Source organism: Oryctolagus cuniculus, chromosome 9, assembly GCF_051225735.1.
Source record: "Oryctolagus cuniculus isolate XC-2025 breed Fujian yellow rabbit chromosome 9, ASM5122573v1, whole genome shotgun sequence".
NCBI lineage: Eukaryota > Metazoa > Chordata > Mammalia > Lagomorpha > Leporidae > Oryctolagus > Oryctolagus cuniculus.
The window spans coordinates 5698916-5714686 of record NC_142875.1 but is presented as its reverse complement, the minus strand read 5'-3'; the positions used below and the strand labels follow the sequence as shown (position 1 = coordinate 5714686).

The 15771-nt window shown below is 43.5% G+C and overlaps 1 long non-coding RNA gene across 2 annotated transcripts; it reads left to right on the top strand.

The window, feature by feature from the left end:
* The first annotated feature begins 366 nt into the window (after positions 1 to 366).
* LOC149124498 (uncharacterized) lies at positions 367 to 14666 on the top strand. Of its 2 annotated transcripts, XR_016212685.1 has the most exons (4): positions 367 to 560; positions 9766 to 9963; positions 12543 to 12629; positions 13789 to 14666. It is a non-coding gene; the product is annotated as an uncharacterized LOC149124498 (long non-coding RNA). The 2 variants fall into 2 exon arrangements; XR_016212686.1 differs by lacking the exon at positions 9766 to 9963 and having other exon boundaries at positions 381 to 560; positions 13789 to 13912.
* The last annotated feature ends 1105 nt before the right edge of the window (positions 14667 to 15771 follow it).

The following is a 15771-nucleotide window of genomic DNA, read 5'->3' as shown; positions in this document are numbered from 1 at the left end:
AGTGCACCTCGTCCCCCTTTTGTTGGCAGTTCTGCATGTGAGCAGGAAGGACCGTAACAGAATTCTGTCTCTCTGACCCAGGGAAGGGACTCCAGCTCACTGGCACATTCGCCCTGTGAACAAGCTTCGTTGTATTTTCCAGGGAGACGAGCTAGAATTTCAGCACAGGCAACATGGCTGTTTCTATTGCAAAAACATCCAGAAAGTTCCTAACAGAATGTAACTCTTCATCAGCCTTGTTTATTCACTCTGGGAGCCACCGCAGGTCACGCTGTTTGCTTGGTGCCATTTGGTCTGCCCCGACGCCTTCCTGGACAGGAAGTCCTTAAGATTAAAGATTATATTTTCATGATCTCAGGGCTGCCCACTCCAGACTATTCACTAAAGAGAAATGCAGCTAGGAGTCAATTTGTGGAAAGGATATTAACAATCATTTGTGTGTGTCATGATGAAAACTAAGAAGAAAGAAGGTGGAATAATGGAATAAATCAGCAATGTCATTGTTTGGAATCTTGAAAAGAAGAGTGTTTCTCTGTTGGTGTAGAATCCTTTCGTTTGAGGTCAGTGTTGCATATGTAATTAAAATTGGCAAAGAACTTAGGATATTGGGATACTAACAGATAGGACAAATAAAGAATTTCATCTTATTCTCTGTTTTTTCCAAAACGATGCTCTGGCAAGTGGAAACAAGTCATATATGAGAAAGTAAGGCTGCCTGGGGGTGCAGGAAAGAGGTTGTGTGTTCTTTGTCAGCCTCCTCATATGCTGAGGCTTCAACAACAATTGTTCAAATAGAAGACATTTTGAAAATCCAGTTTCTTCATATAAGCCTGGTGGCTGACTTATGGTTCTACATTTTATAAACATGCCACTTGGGTTTATATTTCTGCATTTAATATTTGTCAAGGTAAGGTAACAAGGTGCTACATAAGATTAAGTTACATCTTAAAAAAATCCTTTAGCTTTTCAGAATGAATCATGTTCATGCAATAGAAAATTCATATTTTTTCCTGTTATATTTTCCCCAGAAATCTTTTATTTAAGGAATGCAAATTTCATTATGCATGTTATTTTTATGATAGTTTTAAGACATAATTTTGAACATAAGTTTTGAGAGATGATTGACATTTCTGGGATTTTGTATACCTGTGTATATGTCGGCTCATTAAGGTATTCACTTCAATATCAAAATGAAACTGCAATAACAGTATCTATGACGAGTTTTAAGAAATTCGTTTCACTCTACTCCTCTGTTAATCTTTAATGAATCACAAAAGTATTACAATAATCCTTAATATGGAAAAATAATTTAAGTAATTACCAAAGCAATTATTATTAATATCTAACAGTAATCATATATATTAACTTAATGTCCATGTGAAAAATAGAGGATGAGAATTAGGCATTAATACAAGAAATTCTTTGTGAAAGGAATAGCATAGTGGCTTCATGTCTGGGGAAGAATGAAAAACAGTACAAATTTTAAAAGTTATATGTGATTTAAAAGCAGTTGTATATTCAAGTTAGGAAGTGTGAGAAAAATGCAAATAAAATAACAGGCACACACAGTCTCATCATCCAGTGACAACCACTGTCAGCGTTAGGTCTGCCACACTCAGGGGCTCTTCAGTGTACGTGTCTTTAAGTAGCTTTTTTCTAATTCACCAGTGCTGGTGGTTCATGGAATGGTATTCAATTTTATAATTTCCTTTTGCATACTATCAGAATATTTTCTTTTTTTAAATATTTATTTATTTGAAAGGCAGAGTTACAGAGAGGCAGAGGCAGAGAGAGAGAGAGAGAGAGAGAGAGAGAGAAATCTTCCATCTGCTGGTTCACTCCACAGATGGCCGCAACGGCCAGAGCTGTGCCAATTCGAAGCCAGGATCCAGGAGCTTTTTTCAGGTCTCCCACGTGGGTGCAGGGGACCAAGGACTTGGGCCATCTTCTACTGCTTTCCCAGGCCATAGCAGAGAGCTGGATCAGAAGTGGAGCAGCCAGCCGGAACTGGAACTGGGGCCCACATAGGATGCCGGCACTGCAGGTGGTGGCTTTACCGGCTACACCACAGTGCTGGCCCCAGAAGAATATTTTTAAATTTCATTATTCTCCCACACCTACATGATCATTTATCTATTTAGTCAGCCTCTTATGGTGGCCATGTAGTTTGGTTACAATGATTTTACTGGCGGTGGGAAGTGGGAAGTTATCTTACTGCTGACCACTTTGGGATCCCAACATCACAGTTGTGTGTGAGAGGCAGTGACGAGTTGAGGACAAGGTGTTTTCAAACCTCTCCTGGGAGTAAACTGCTTCCTTCTCTCCTCCCAATACTTCTACCCAGATGTCCCGCTTTCAAATTCTTTCACTATACTCTTATATCATCTGACATCAACTGCTTGATTTATTTTGAACTTTACAGTTTGGAAAAACAAACTCTCAACAGCTATTATGAATGCTGCTCTTTGGCTCCTATAAGTATCTCAGACCCTGTATATTATTTTCATCCCTTTAGGTTTAGAGCAAGCTTAAATACCAATATAGACCATCCTTGTGCCGACTTCCTCGGACAGCAGCTTCCTTCCAAGGTGTAAAAGCCAATTTTTACTTTTCTGACAGCACTAAGAGTGGTGGCTTTCCTGTTATTTTCCTCTTTTCTTTTGTAAACTAAAGGTGACGGTTTCATGCCAGGGTCTGACAAATTTAGCTTGGCTGGGACTGAGGGCACGTTCCGTGAAGAGGCCCTGCCGTGGGCTCTGAGTTGAGTTTTCTGTGCTCAGATTCATGGTTCTGTGAGTCTCCATCCTAACAAATTCAAGGAAAGGAACCTTCTCTGTATTTGTGAAATACAAAATAGGTTTTCAGATGAGCTAAACATCTTGGGTGGGTTTTATTTACTTATTTTTTGAGTTTTCCATAAAAGCTTTCCTATTGCCGTCTGCATCCACTTAGAGATACAAACAGGGCGCAATCTCAGTGCAATCCTTCTCTTGAATTCACTTCCTGTTTTTCATGACAACTCGTAGTGTTGTTTTTGTGAAAGAGAGCTAAATTCCTTAATGAACAAGTTATTGAACTCAGAAAAAAAAATAAAGTTTCCTGGCCGGCTTTAGGCTTTGACAACTGCTCCTTACACAAAATCTGTGACTGCTTTAAATACATTCTCACAGATATTAGGATGTGCATGGTCAGGGTTCCCAGACTACTGCAAATCTGCATCCCAGATCTGAGAGAGGTGCCAGTGCCCCTCTAAAATAGAGGAAGAAGAAAAAAAGCCCAATGATAAAAGGCAAGTAAACTTTTGAGGACACAAATGTAGTAAATTAAACAAAGTAAACTAGACTGATCACAAAGTGAAAAAATCCCAAACAAAAGCCCTACCCAAACTAATTAAAATTTTAACCCCCACCCCAATCCTAACAGCTTTGATTGACACTTAATAGTTCAGCTAGTTCATTTGTTTTTAAGGCCAAAGTTCCCGCAGCATAAAAACAGCACAATGGCCCCTGCTTGGCAGCTTGCAGACAAGTGCAAGGAGCATGGAGAAGCGCTGATGATTCTATTGAAGAGCAGCTGTTTGTGCCTCACTTGTGACCCGCAGGGCGCTCTGGGCTGCCTGTGCCAAAGCCCATTCCCTCTGCTCTCAAAACTGCCTGCTATTCACGCGCTGGAAGCCGGGCAGGCGTTGGCTTCAGCGACTTCAAGAAACAGATGCGGCAATTACCTTCACAAGCGGGAGCCAGATGAGCTTTGAGTGGTGGCCGCCTTTTACCATGGTGGTCCGTGCAAGGGAGACGTTTATTGCTGGTAATCCTTTTAGATCTTCAACGCCAATTGATCGTCTTTGCTTCAAGCTATTGTCCACACAGATGGCGCTGGGCTTGGAATGCAGGGGCGGACAAGTCCTGCGTGTGTTTGAACACTTTATACTTTTGTCCTAAGAGGTTGAGTTATGAAGCCTGGTAATAAAGAGAGAATAGCTTCATCAGGTGTTATCTATCTGCTCATGGGTAGGGCTGAGGGGGCCATCGACACAGCCTCAGAGATAGGCTAGTGCAAGGTGATTTTATATGTAGATTGTATGTCACGTATATACGTACATGCATAGCATAACCACATGTGTGTAGACAGTACATCCATGGACGAAAAGCTGTAAATGTTAGACTCGCTTTGCAATAAGTAACTCTCTTCTTTACACAGCAGTTATATCACCACGTGAGAGTCTGAAATCGCTTCGTTGTTTAAAATGCACACACGTGGTTCTATTGCTCTTGACACGGCCTTTGGGAACCGGGGTCGTGGAACTTTGAACGTCTGAGACACACAGGGTCGACTTGTGAGACGTGTGGATTCCCTCGGATGGGAGGACATTGTGCAGGTCCCAGGCTTTCGCTCTGATGAGGGGCCCCGTTATCAGTCTCAGGGCCTGTGACCACACTTGGAGCAGCCTGCAGTTGGGTTCTTGGCTCAGCCACAGGAGTCTTGGGACAGATGTCTGCTGGTTCCTTCATCATCCAATCTTTTTTGTCTATTTTAATTTTTATTTATTTGAGAGACAGAGAAAGAGAGAGAGACTGAGAGACATAGACAGCTAGAGACATGAATGGAGCTCCTAGATGCTGGTTTATTCCTAATGGTGGTAGGTGGACCAAAGTGAAAGCCAGAGCTGGAAACTTGATCCAGGTCTCCCACGTGGGTGGCAGGAACCCAAATACTTGAGGCATCACCTGATGACTCCCAGGGTCTGAATTAGCAGGAAGCCAGAGTCACTCCCAGAGCCAGGAGTAGAATCGAGGTACTCCAACACAAGATGTGACTGTCTTAACCTCTAAGCCAAACACCTGCTCTATTCCTGTCTTTAAGTCTGGCATCTGCCTCTGCTTCTTGGACCCACCATCTCCCCAACCACTCGCACTTCCCCAAGGCGAGTCTGCTCCTCTGGGAGCCAACCGAGGGGCACGGCTCCTCTTCGCTGAGCCCCAGTCTGCATTTCTTCCTAGGCTGGGAGATGCGCCTCCAGGTATGTCTGCACCAAACACTCATAGCCTTGCAAACATTTCTCTTTTTTGTCATCCTCTGAGCTACTTGAGGGCAGTGACTCATCTCTGGCACACGCAACAACTCACATTGAACCAGGTGACAGCAGGTGCTCCACGAAAGTATGTTGAGGGGAAAGCAAATACTGAAGGGGATGACCCATGGACAGACCCTCCACTGAACAGATGACTCTCATGGTGGAAGCCTGTGAGCGCAGTGCAAATGTCACAGATCCCTCCTCTGCAAACCAAGGCACTGGCTCACCAGCTGGGACACTGTGGCCACAGAGGGCTCATTGCTGAGTGTCCGCAGTGTATTGGTTTTCCGAGCTGCTATCATCTGTCACAGTGATAAACATTTACAACAGAAAAAACAAACAACAAAAATGTGTTCTCTCGTAGTTCTGAAGGGCAGAAGTCCAGAATTGGATTTCAGCAGGGCCGTGCTCCCTCTGAGCACACTGGACACAATCCTTCTTTGTCTCTGCCCCTCCAGTAGTGCCCAGCATTTGCTGCCCTGTAACTGGTCACTCCAGTCTCTGCTGCTGTCCTCACATGGCCTTCTCTTCTCTCCACGACTCCCTGTCTGTGTTTCTTATAATGACACGTGTTATTGGATATAGGGCCCATCCTCATAATCAAGGATTATCTCACCTTGAATCTTTAATTTAATCACATCCACAAGACCCATTTCCCAAATAAGGTCAGAATTTCCAGGGCTTAGGGTATGGACATCTTTGGGGAAAGGGCCACCAAGTCTGTCATCATTTACCGTATCAGCCTAGGAAGTTACACTCAGGCATTTTCCTAACAAAAGGGAGCTGCCTGGGCCAAGACTGCTCTTTCCCTATGAGCTGACCTCATCCAGGGACTGGCTGATAGAGTGATCCATTAAGGCCAGTCCCCTTGCTTCCACTGGGAACACTTCTTTCCATTTTTTTATCTTTTAAATTTTATTTAAGGTATACAAATTTCTTGTATTTCATATATACAGATTCAGGAACATAGTGATACTTCCCACTCCTTTTCCTCCTCCCTCTCCCATGCCCACTCTTATTCTCAGTTACTGAGAACAATTCTGAAGGGTCCTCTCAGCTCCACAGCTCCCCAGCTCCCCAGGAAGCTATTCACATGCATGTCACAGTTGCTTGTCTAATGAACTCAACCGAAAACATAGCAATTTTTAAAACCAAAGCTTGGTTGAAACTATCCTTTACTGTATGCTTCTAGCTCATTTTCTTGAATTCAGCCAAGGAGATGTGAGCTCTGTGCAAACTGTGGACAGTTAAATTGCTTACAAAATTTAGGAGTATACCAGTTTCCCCATCTTTGGAAAATAACACAGTGCTCATTCACTCACTCACATGTGCGAGTCCAAGAGACTCCAACCACACAAGCACCATCTTTAGGGCTGTGTGAACAGGAGTAATGACTAAATGTGTTTCCATACACTCACCTATTTCATGCATCTGCTGTTTTACTTCTGCAGCAATGTGTTCTATGGGGTAGCTGGACACTTTCCGTGGGCAGTCATCCTTTTGTCCACAGATAAAATGAAATTTATTTTAATGAGGAACCCAGGTCTTGGGATCCATTTGACTTGAGTTCCAAATGTGTCTGATTGTGACGTGGTGTTTGCAGCCTTCCTGGGCTTTAGGCTCTTCACTGTAAAGGGAAGACAGTGATACCTGGAGGGCCCTGGTGAGTATTGAAAGGGCCCCAGGGATGGACCAGGCTCAGGGCCCACAGCACTGTGTGCATCTTGGTCGCTGAGATATCTTAGTTTCTTTCCTGCCTCCTCTGGCCAGCCTCAGAGTGCAGGTGACCACACACTGTTGGTGGCAGAGGAGATGAGACTGAGGGGACAAATGACCAGTGAACAGTCATTTCTGGTTCTAGTTTAGTTCACTTGTGGGGTGTGGTGTGGGAGGTACTGGACACTTCTTTCTGCTTCCTTCTCAAGAGAGCTTTATCTCTGGTCTTTGGCCTCAGGAAAGAGTTTTATCAGGAGGCTCTCCTGGATACCTGGTAACATGAACTCCCTTGGTTCCTGTTATGGGGTGATCCATCTTGTTGGAGGAATGGTAGCCTGGCACCAGTGTCCTCTCTGCAGCTGTGGGGCTGCCAGCAAAGCAGGGAGCAAGTCCTAAGTTGGGAGACCCCGATAGTGTCAGGGAGCAGGAAGGCTGCTGGTTAACCTGCCCACCTGGGCAGAGGGGTGTGTCGCCCACCTTGAGTGTCAGGGCACCATGTTCAGTTCACGATGGGCCAGTCTTCCAAATCCTACTCCTTCCCCAGCTCTCAGGCTGTGGGTTGTAATATTAATTTGAATTTAAATGATGATTGCCAGATCTCTTCTTTAATGTACATAATTTTGGTATAGTCTAAGCTCCTGGCATTGACTAACTCATAGTTAGTAGAAAGTGAGCTCTTAAGATATTTATTCTAAATGACTAGCCAGTCTTCATGATTTTCTCAGATATTTTATTGTTTATGTCTTAGATTGAAGAATCACATTTGTATGGTAAAGGGTACAAGTTTTTGGTGTTCAGTATGATGGAGTTTTAAAAATATGCAGGTTTATGTAGCCAACATGCAGATGAAGCTACAGCAGCAGAATAATAGCAGGGTCTGATCTGCTTGTAGGCAATACCTCCCCATCTCGGCTCCCAGGAGAATGACTTCTGTTACCTTTATATGATTTATTTTGACCCTTGAAGGTTTATTACAGTTACCACTGAACTCTTTAACATACATTATCTATTATAATTAATTATAATCTTAGAAAATACAAAAGGAAGTCAAGAGGAAAGGGGAAATCAGCATCACAAAAGTTCTGTTGCTTGTCCAAGTAATAGAGCTGGAGTATGGACCACCTGGAATTTGAATGTGGGTCAGGTGATCACAGCAGCCTGCTGGGTTCTCTCTCCCTTCTCCAAGGGATTTGTATATTAAACAAGAAAGCTGATACAAGAGGAAGTAGAGCTATTAAGCTGATTAGAAAATATTTCTTAAATATGATATTATATACATGAGACTTTGGCCTCCAACGTAAATTGCAAGGTGTTCAGTAGGTCTATAGTAAAAAAAAATGATAAGGATATCTAACTGGTGCCTTTCTAACAGCTATTTCACATGTGTGAACTTCCTTCCTCTTCATTACCCCATGTCCCTAGGTAATCACAAAGACCCAGAATCATAGCATGATTTTCCCAAGGCTGTAAAGCTACTGCCTGCTGCATCCTGGATTTGAATCCAGAACTTGTACTCCTGAGCACACACTATTTATTTTTAGATTTTCCGTGTCACTTCAAAATAGATAAAAATCATATGATTAAAGAACAAAATTAAAGGGTGTTCAATTTATGGTTTAATCATAAATCCTTTCACCAAACTAATTTTCTTTAACCCTGATATTAACCACTAGACTCACAGCAGCCGTTCATTGGCTGAGTCACATGTGTGCCTTTTAGCTGACAATGCCAACTAGAAAAGCGTTTTCCACCAATGAATTAAGAAAATACAACAATTAAGCTAATATCTCAGGATCAAGGATGTAGTCACCATCAAGCACATTCCTGGGATGTGGGGGATCTTGGTCAGAACATCCCCAGAAGCTCGGGAGTCCCTGCGTTGTACTGGGTTGTATGCTATGATGTGACAGAGGGATGTACAAGAGGCTTATTGGAGGTGATGCTTCCCCATCAGCATGTGAAGTCAACTCCACTTTTTGTTACATCAGATCTCACCATGGTCACCACGGCCCATTTTTTAAAAAAATTATATATTTATTTTTAAGGAATACAAATCTCGTAAGTACAATTTTAGAAATGTAGTGATTCTTCCCACCATACCCACCCTCCTACCTATACTCCCACCCCTCCTCCTCCTCCCTCTCCCCTTTCAAGTCCCATTCTGCATTAAGATTAATTTTCAATTAACTTTGAACACAGAAGACCAACTCTCTACTAAGTATAGATTTCAACAATTTTCACACACACACACACACAATTAGAACTAGTTTTGCAGTTAACTCTCAATACAACTCATTGAGGACAGAGGTCCTGCATGGGTAGTTAGTGCACAGTGACTCCTGTTGTTAATTTAACAATTAACACTCTTATGTATGACGTCAGTGACCACCCGAGGCTCTTGACATGAGCTGCCTCGGCACCACTGCCCATCTGATTTGTGAGCGTGCCTCCATTTCCCTGCCCCGCCTCTCTGAACCGGGCTTCTCTCTGAAGCTGGAAGGGCTCCCTGTCCTAACGGAAGCATCGTGGCCACCAAAAGGCTACCAGTGAGTCTGTCCCAGTTTTCTTGGTCAGCAGTGAACCTTTCAAAGGGTATTCCTTGCCCCTCAAACAAGTTTTCTCAAATAAAATGTCTCTGCACACAACACGACGTGTATGTGCTGAGAAGGAGGGTAGGGAGCCCATTTGTCCCTTAAGTACGTCAAAGCGAATTAGAAACAAGAGGAAGGCAAATGTGCACAAAGTTATCCACTTACACACAATACCCATTTCAACCGAAGCTTCTGAACTCATGGCAGCCACTTAGTGAGGATCAATTACCCAACTTGCTGAGACTTAATTACTCCTGTGGCTCTGATTTACATGGTGAAGATTCAGATTTAGAAGAGAGCCTGCTAGAGCCAGAGCAATAAACAGAGCTCCAGCTGCTTCTTTTTCTCCTAATAAGTGGAATATTGATGTTTTTCTCTGTACAGACACACGCTCAGTGAGCCCCACGATGAACTCCAGGACCAGACATAAGACATGATGAAATACAGCATGTGTGCTAGAGGCATGATAAATGGATTCAGAGAAGGGCAAGACTGACATGACTCTCCGGGCAGACAGAATTTGAATTTGTCCTTGAAGAAGGAGCAGGATTTGGGTGAACAGGACACCAGGAGCATGGGCAGGTGTGTGCTTTCTGTGGGAAGTATGAGGTTGACTCAAGAAAAGCAAGATGGGCCTGGCACTGTGGTGTAGTATGCTAAGCCTCTGCAGCACCAGCTTCCCATATGGGCACTGTTTTGTGTGCTGGTTGCTCCTCTTCTCACCCAGCTCTCTGCTTATGGCTTGGGAAAGCAGTGGAAGGTGGCTTGGGATCGGCTGGCCCAGCTCTAGCTGTTGTGGCCATTTGGAGAGTGAACCAACGGATGGAAGACCTTTCTCTCTGTCTCTTCCTCTCTTCTGTCTCTCCCTCTCTCTGTCTATAACTCTGCCTCTCAAATAAATAAATAAAATCCTTTAAAAAAAGCTAAGCAAGATTCAATGCATGCATTTACTTTGGAAAAAGTCATATCTATAAATCTGCTGCCAACTTATAAAGTTCTGGGATTTTTGATATTGGATGAGGAATTAGAATCTTTTCTCAGATGCAGGAATGTTTAAGTTCAGAATTCAGGAATGAGTTGGTGAAAGGAAGCCTTCAGCATATTTTTCCTGGGTCCCTCCCATAACAGAAGCTTCAGGCAAAGATACCATTTTGGAAGCAATTGAAATGAACAGTAAATACAAATGGCACTGGAAATAGGAGACAAAGGGAGATGTCAGAAATATTGTCAAAGTATAACTGTTGGGGCAGATGAATATGATGGATTCCCAGTTGGGAATGCTACTGCCAAAGGGAGGAGAGGTAGAGAGGGAGGAAGGATTGATGGAGAGGTGGTGGCAGGTTCAGTTTTGAGAGTGTTAGCCTTGACGTGTAAGCTGTGATGTCCCACATGTACATCCTCTAGGATGGCAAACACTGGTAGCAGAGTTAGAGATGCTGTGACATGTTGAAGCAAAGAACACCATCAGGTAGCAGGTGGATAGGCCCTGCAAAGAAGGGCGTCCTTCATTCAACACATTTTCATTAAGTTCCAACTGTGTGCTATTCAGGGCACTACTGGGGAATGCAATTTCCTTGTCTTAATTGATCATAAGGAGGGGAAATGACATCCTTGTAACAGATGCAACAATGCGGCAAGAAAGCGTTTCTATGTGAAGTTCTAGAAAGAGGGGAGAGTAGGGGGACCTTGCGGTGCCTCTGGGAGAGCTGGAGGGGGAAGTTCACCAAGTGCAGGAGATGCAGAGCCGGGTTTCAGTGATTCTCCAGGAAAGTAAGTGAAGGAGCCTGCTTTATGGAGGGTAGCAGATGCAGAGGCCAAAGCAAAAAACAACACAGCAGCTTATTGGTCTTATAAGTAATCTTCTAATGCCCATAGCATTTGATGACGTGGTTCACAAAATGCAGTGGAGGGGGTCATGAGGATGTGAAATGGAAGAACAGTGGGGTCCGTGGTCTGTTGCTCTCCGTGGGTGGGGAGCACCTACCGAGAAGTGGAAGGAGGCTGTTCAGGGCTCAGGACAGGAGCAGTTCCTGTGATTGTCATCCCAAGGGGCCCGTTCAGCTCCTACAGCTCCATGTAAAGTGGGGATTGTCCTCATGGTTTTACAGATGAGAACACTCAAGACAAAAGGCGTTGGCCTCGGATTCCATAGCTCATAAGGTTGGCAGTTGGATTCCATTCCCAAATCACCTCTGGCTCTTTCAGGACTGGGTTTCCTGTTTGCTACCATCCCTTGTGCTTCTGCCCTCTGAGTCCCACCATGGCCACGATGTTTTCCCATGACCCCCTCAGTGGGGCAATGAAAACTGTGAGTTTCCACGTGTCCGAGGGGGGACCTGGGGACAGAGCCCAGGCTGGGATTTCTGCGGTGTGTTTTGTGGAGTAGAAGGACTTCGGGACTGCTGCCTGCCAGGGGATGAGCTCGTCTCTTTGCGAAGGGTCAGGACATTTAACCACAGAGCGAGATGCAGAGAACTGACAGGTGCAATCTCCATCTCTGGTCTCCCTTTCTTCCTGCCGTGGGTTTAAAAAGCACTGAAGAAGAAGAAATTTACTCTATTTTTAAAAAAGGTAAACACACACAAGGACATGGGACAGGACAGAGGGACACAAGGTGAACTGTGGTCATTGGCTGTGTTCCTGCAAGTGTCCGTTTCAGCTTCTTCCAGGCTTACAATCATTTGCTACTCAGTTCTAGTTGCCACATTCATGCTGATTTTGTCTATCTTCTACGGTCTCCTGTCCTAGTCTGTGTGAACACAGGGTATGCCTGTGTAACTCCACCCTAACAGTAGTGGCATTTAAAAGAGAAGCAGAAGTAAAGATACTAGTGTAAAACTTAAACTCAACCAGAATTTCATCCTGCTGAATTCTTTCCTTTGAGCCCCCCCCCCCCGCCCCTTTTCTAGTTCCTTAAGTTATATCATTATTTCTTTTTGTGGCTAACATAAATACTGAAGGTCTTTTATCCAAGAGATATTTAGCTCTACAATATCTTCTTATCCCTACTTTTAAGAGCTTATACTTTTTTTGGCTTCTATTATGCTAATTATCTAAGAGAAACCTTTTAAACCTTAAGTGGATAGTTTTTAAATTTTATGTTTAAGAATACTTTTAATTACATTATGATTGCAAAATGTTATCTATTTTTGTTTTTTCAGGTAACCTGCTGTTGAGGCTCATTGAGATTCTAGATATTTGGCCATAACATGGACCAGTGATTGGCTCCAGCCTCTGCCCTACTCCAGGTTTGTTCTAAAGTGAGCTAGTGTTTTTATCCTCTATGGAGCAAGGGAGTTAGGAAGTGATGGATTATTTCAGATGGCCTCAGATAAGGATAGGGTGAATTTCATAGCATATTCAGTTTACCATCTTAGTAACAGAGCAGGCCAAGACACATATCATTTTACATTAACCTTATAATAATATTTATATGATTCTCACATTTGCAGTTTCAAATTTGCCATTTACCAAATAATTTCTGATCTCTGAAGTTTGGGATGTTACCATTTTAGTCCCACTGTCAGCAGTTCTTTGTCTTTCTGTTGCTATTGTTTCTTCCTAAGACACACTAGAGGGGCCAGCGCTGTGGCATAGTGGGTAAAGCCTGCAGTGCTGGCATCCCACGTGGGCACCTGTTTGAGTCCTGGTTGCTCCGCTTCTGATCTAACTCCTTGATAATGTGCCTGGGAAAGCAGGGGAAGATGACCCAAGTCCTTGCACCACTGCACCCACCTGGAAAACCCAGAAGAAACTCTTGGCTCCTGGCCCAGCTGCAGCTGTTGTTGCAAATCATTTGGGGAGTGAATCAGTGGATGGAAGACTTCTCTCTCTCTCTCTCTCTCTCTCTCTCTCTCTCTATCTCTTTTAAATAACAACAAAATCATCACTAGACCATTCCAATTGTCTTTTTATTTATGGATGGTCATTAATCTGGGAACCTCCTTTATCTCAGAGAGGGGCACCAATTATTCATTTGCTGGATTTTCTTTGTCTTCTATTATCTTTTCCTCTTGTACCTTTTTCAATTCTCAATTCATTTCCTTTTCATTTGTACTTTTGTAATTATACTCTCTACAGCTTCTGTTAGCATTGTATAAAATGTCTGTTTTCTCTTTGCTACCTCCAGTTTCTGAGACATTTAAAAATTTTTTCCTATTTATCTAATTCTTGTTCAGATTTCAATGTCCTAACATATTTTCCCTTTGCTGTTGTATCACTTCATGGGACTCTTGTATGGCAGAAGCAAGTTCATGGTAACATTTTTAAACACATGTGTGGCTATGTATTTGGCTATCCTTTGGTAAAAATTTGGCTTGTGTCCTTGTTCTCTTAGGTGTGGTTCTCTGTGTCATTCTTTTTTCATGCAGTTGTATAGATCTCCTCTTCCTCTATTCTTATTTTCAGATGCGGTGAGGTCAAGCCAGCAGGAAGAAATCTTGTTCATAGAAGAGATCATGTGTGTGATTTGGTTATTTTAGCCTTCGTGTCTCCTGCATTAGCAGAGGGAGCAGCTACAAGACTGTGCGTGGTGCAGAGACTCTCGCTCTCACTGCCTCAACCGCAGACTGCTCTCCAGGAATGCGACATGCATGTCTGCCTCCTCACTCGGCTTCCTGCCTTGCTCCTGGAGGTCCAGAGGCTCTGGAATAACCACTCACCTGCCCTTCCCATGGCTGTAAATGAGGCTCTGGGATGTGACCATTACTTTGTAAAAGTGCACTCTGAAACCTGCAGCTACAGACAGCCCCTCTATACATCTTCCAGCTCTCCTGTCTGACATTCACTATTTTTGGCTGTCTGTTCCCATGTATTATTGATTTTTCCAGATGCTACCACTTTTCATAAAAATGAACACATGCATTTGTTTTTAAAATTCCTTTTGGGTAATCACAACAGAAAAATAGGTACATAATGCCCTGCCTTTTCTCTTATAAATTAGAAGTCAAAAATGAGAATTAGAGGCAGGCATTATGGCTCAGCAGGTCGAGTTGCCATTTGGGATAGCTGCATCCCATATTATAGTGCCTGTGACCAAGTTCTGCCTCCAGCTCTGCTTCTGATCCAGCTTCCTGCTAATGCCCCTGGGAGGCAGCAGATGCTGGCTCATGTGGGAGACACGGAGGGAGTTCTGAGTCCTAGCTTTGGTTGGGCTAGCCCAGCTGTTGTGCCACGTGGGGAGTGATTCAGAGGACTGAAGATTCTCTCTCTTTCTCTCTGCTCCTTTTCACTCTTGTTTTGCCTTTCAAACAAGTACAAATGAATAAACTTTTTTAAAATGAGGATTAAATGAATGAATAAGATGTAATGTTCTGTATTAAGAATAAGTAAGGATTAATTAGATATTGCATCCTTTCTCAGTACTCACAAGTTACTAGTAAGTCTAAGAGCTGCAAGTATGAATTAACAATGAACCCGGTAATAGGCAGCATATGAGTGCTATCTGAAGAGACAATAAAAATATGAGAAGTTGGACAAGGGAAGAGTCCCTGGGGCTGCCGTGGGCATGCCTGGAAGAGACTCTCCATTTCCTGATTCTCTCCCCTTAAGCAAGTGGCCAGAAGCCAGAACAAACTGATCTCTTTCCCACCTGTGCTCCCTACTCTTCCATCCAAGGCATCTGGTGCAGAGGGTGTGAGAGGATCCCCGTTGAGGGAAAAGGGGAAGCCACATATTGTCTGAAGGGTTTCTCAAACAAGGCCTGGTCCCAAGAGCCACCAGGAAGACAATGACAACTGATACAGTCTCCAGACGAGAGCTGGCCTCAGTGTATCTGGTTAGGACAATCAGGCAATTTCGGACATCCCCAGGGTAGTGGACAGAGCACGGTGCTGGCAAGTAGGAGTCTTGTGTTTTGTTTCTGGATTTTCCACTAAATAGGTGTAGGATTTGGATGAGTTTCAATGTTGCTGAGCCCCAATCTTGTCTGTAAGAGGAAGGAGTTACACTGGATGATGTCTAAAATCACTTCCAACTTTAATATTCCATGGTTCTCTCAAATATGTAGAGTTTCATAAACATTGAACTCCCTTGTAAGAGGGAAAGGGGAAAAAAGAGGATGAGGGACAGGGGACTAAGGAAAAGAGACATGCAGATGATTGATTGATTCTTTTTTAGACAAAAACTTGGGGTGAATCCATTTCTCCTGCTATGTCTGGGAAAAGAACTTCCAGGAGCAGAGTCTACAGTGGCCAGAGCTCAGTAAGACTTCATTTTCTACAGAAGGCTTGGATCTCTTGGCTGGCTCAGCAGCAGAAGATGCACCCACGTTAGACATGATTCATGTTTATTCTGTGGTGAGCTATGCATTCTCAGAATGTGTAATTTCTCAGAAGAAATTGGAAAGCACATCGTGTATTTTTACATCACCGTGAGCACGTGGCAACACTG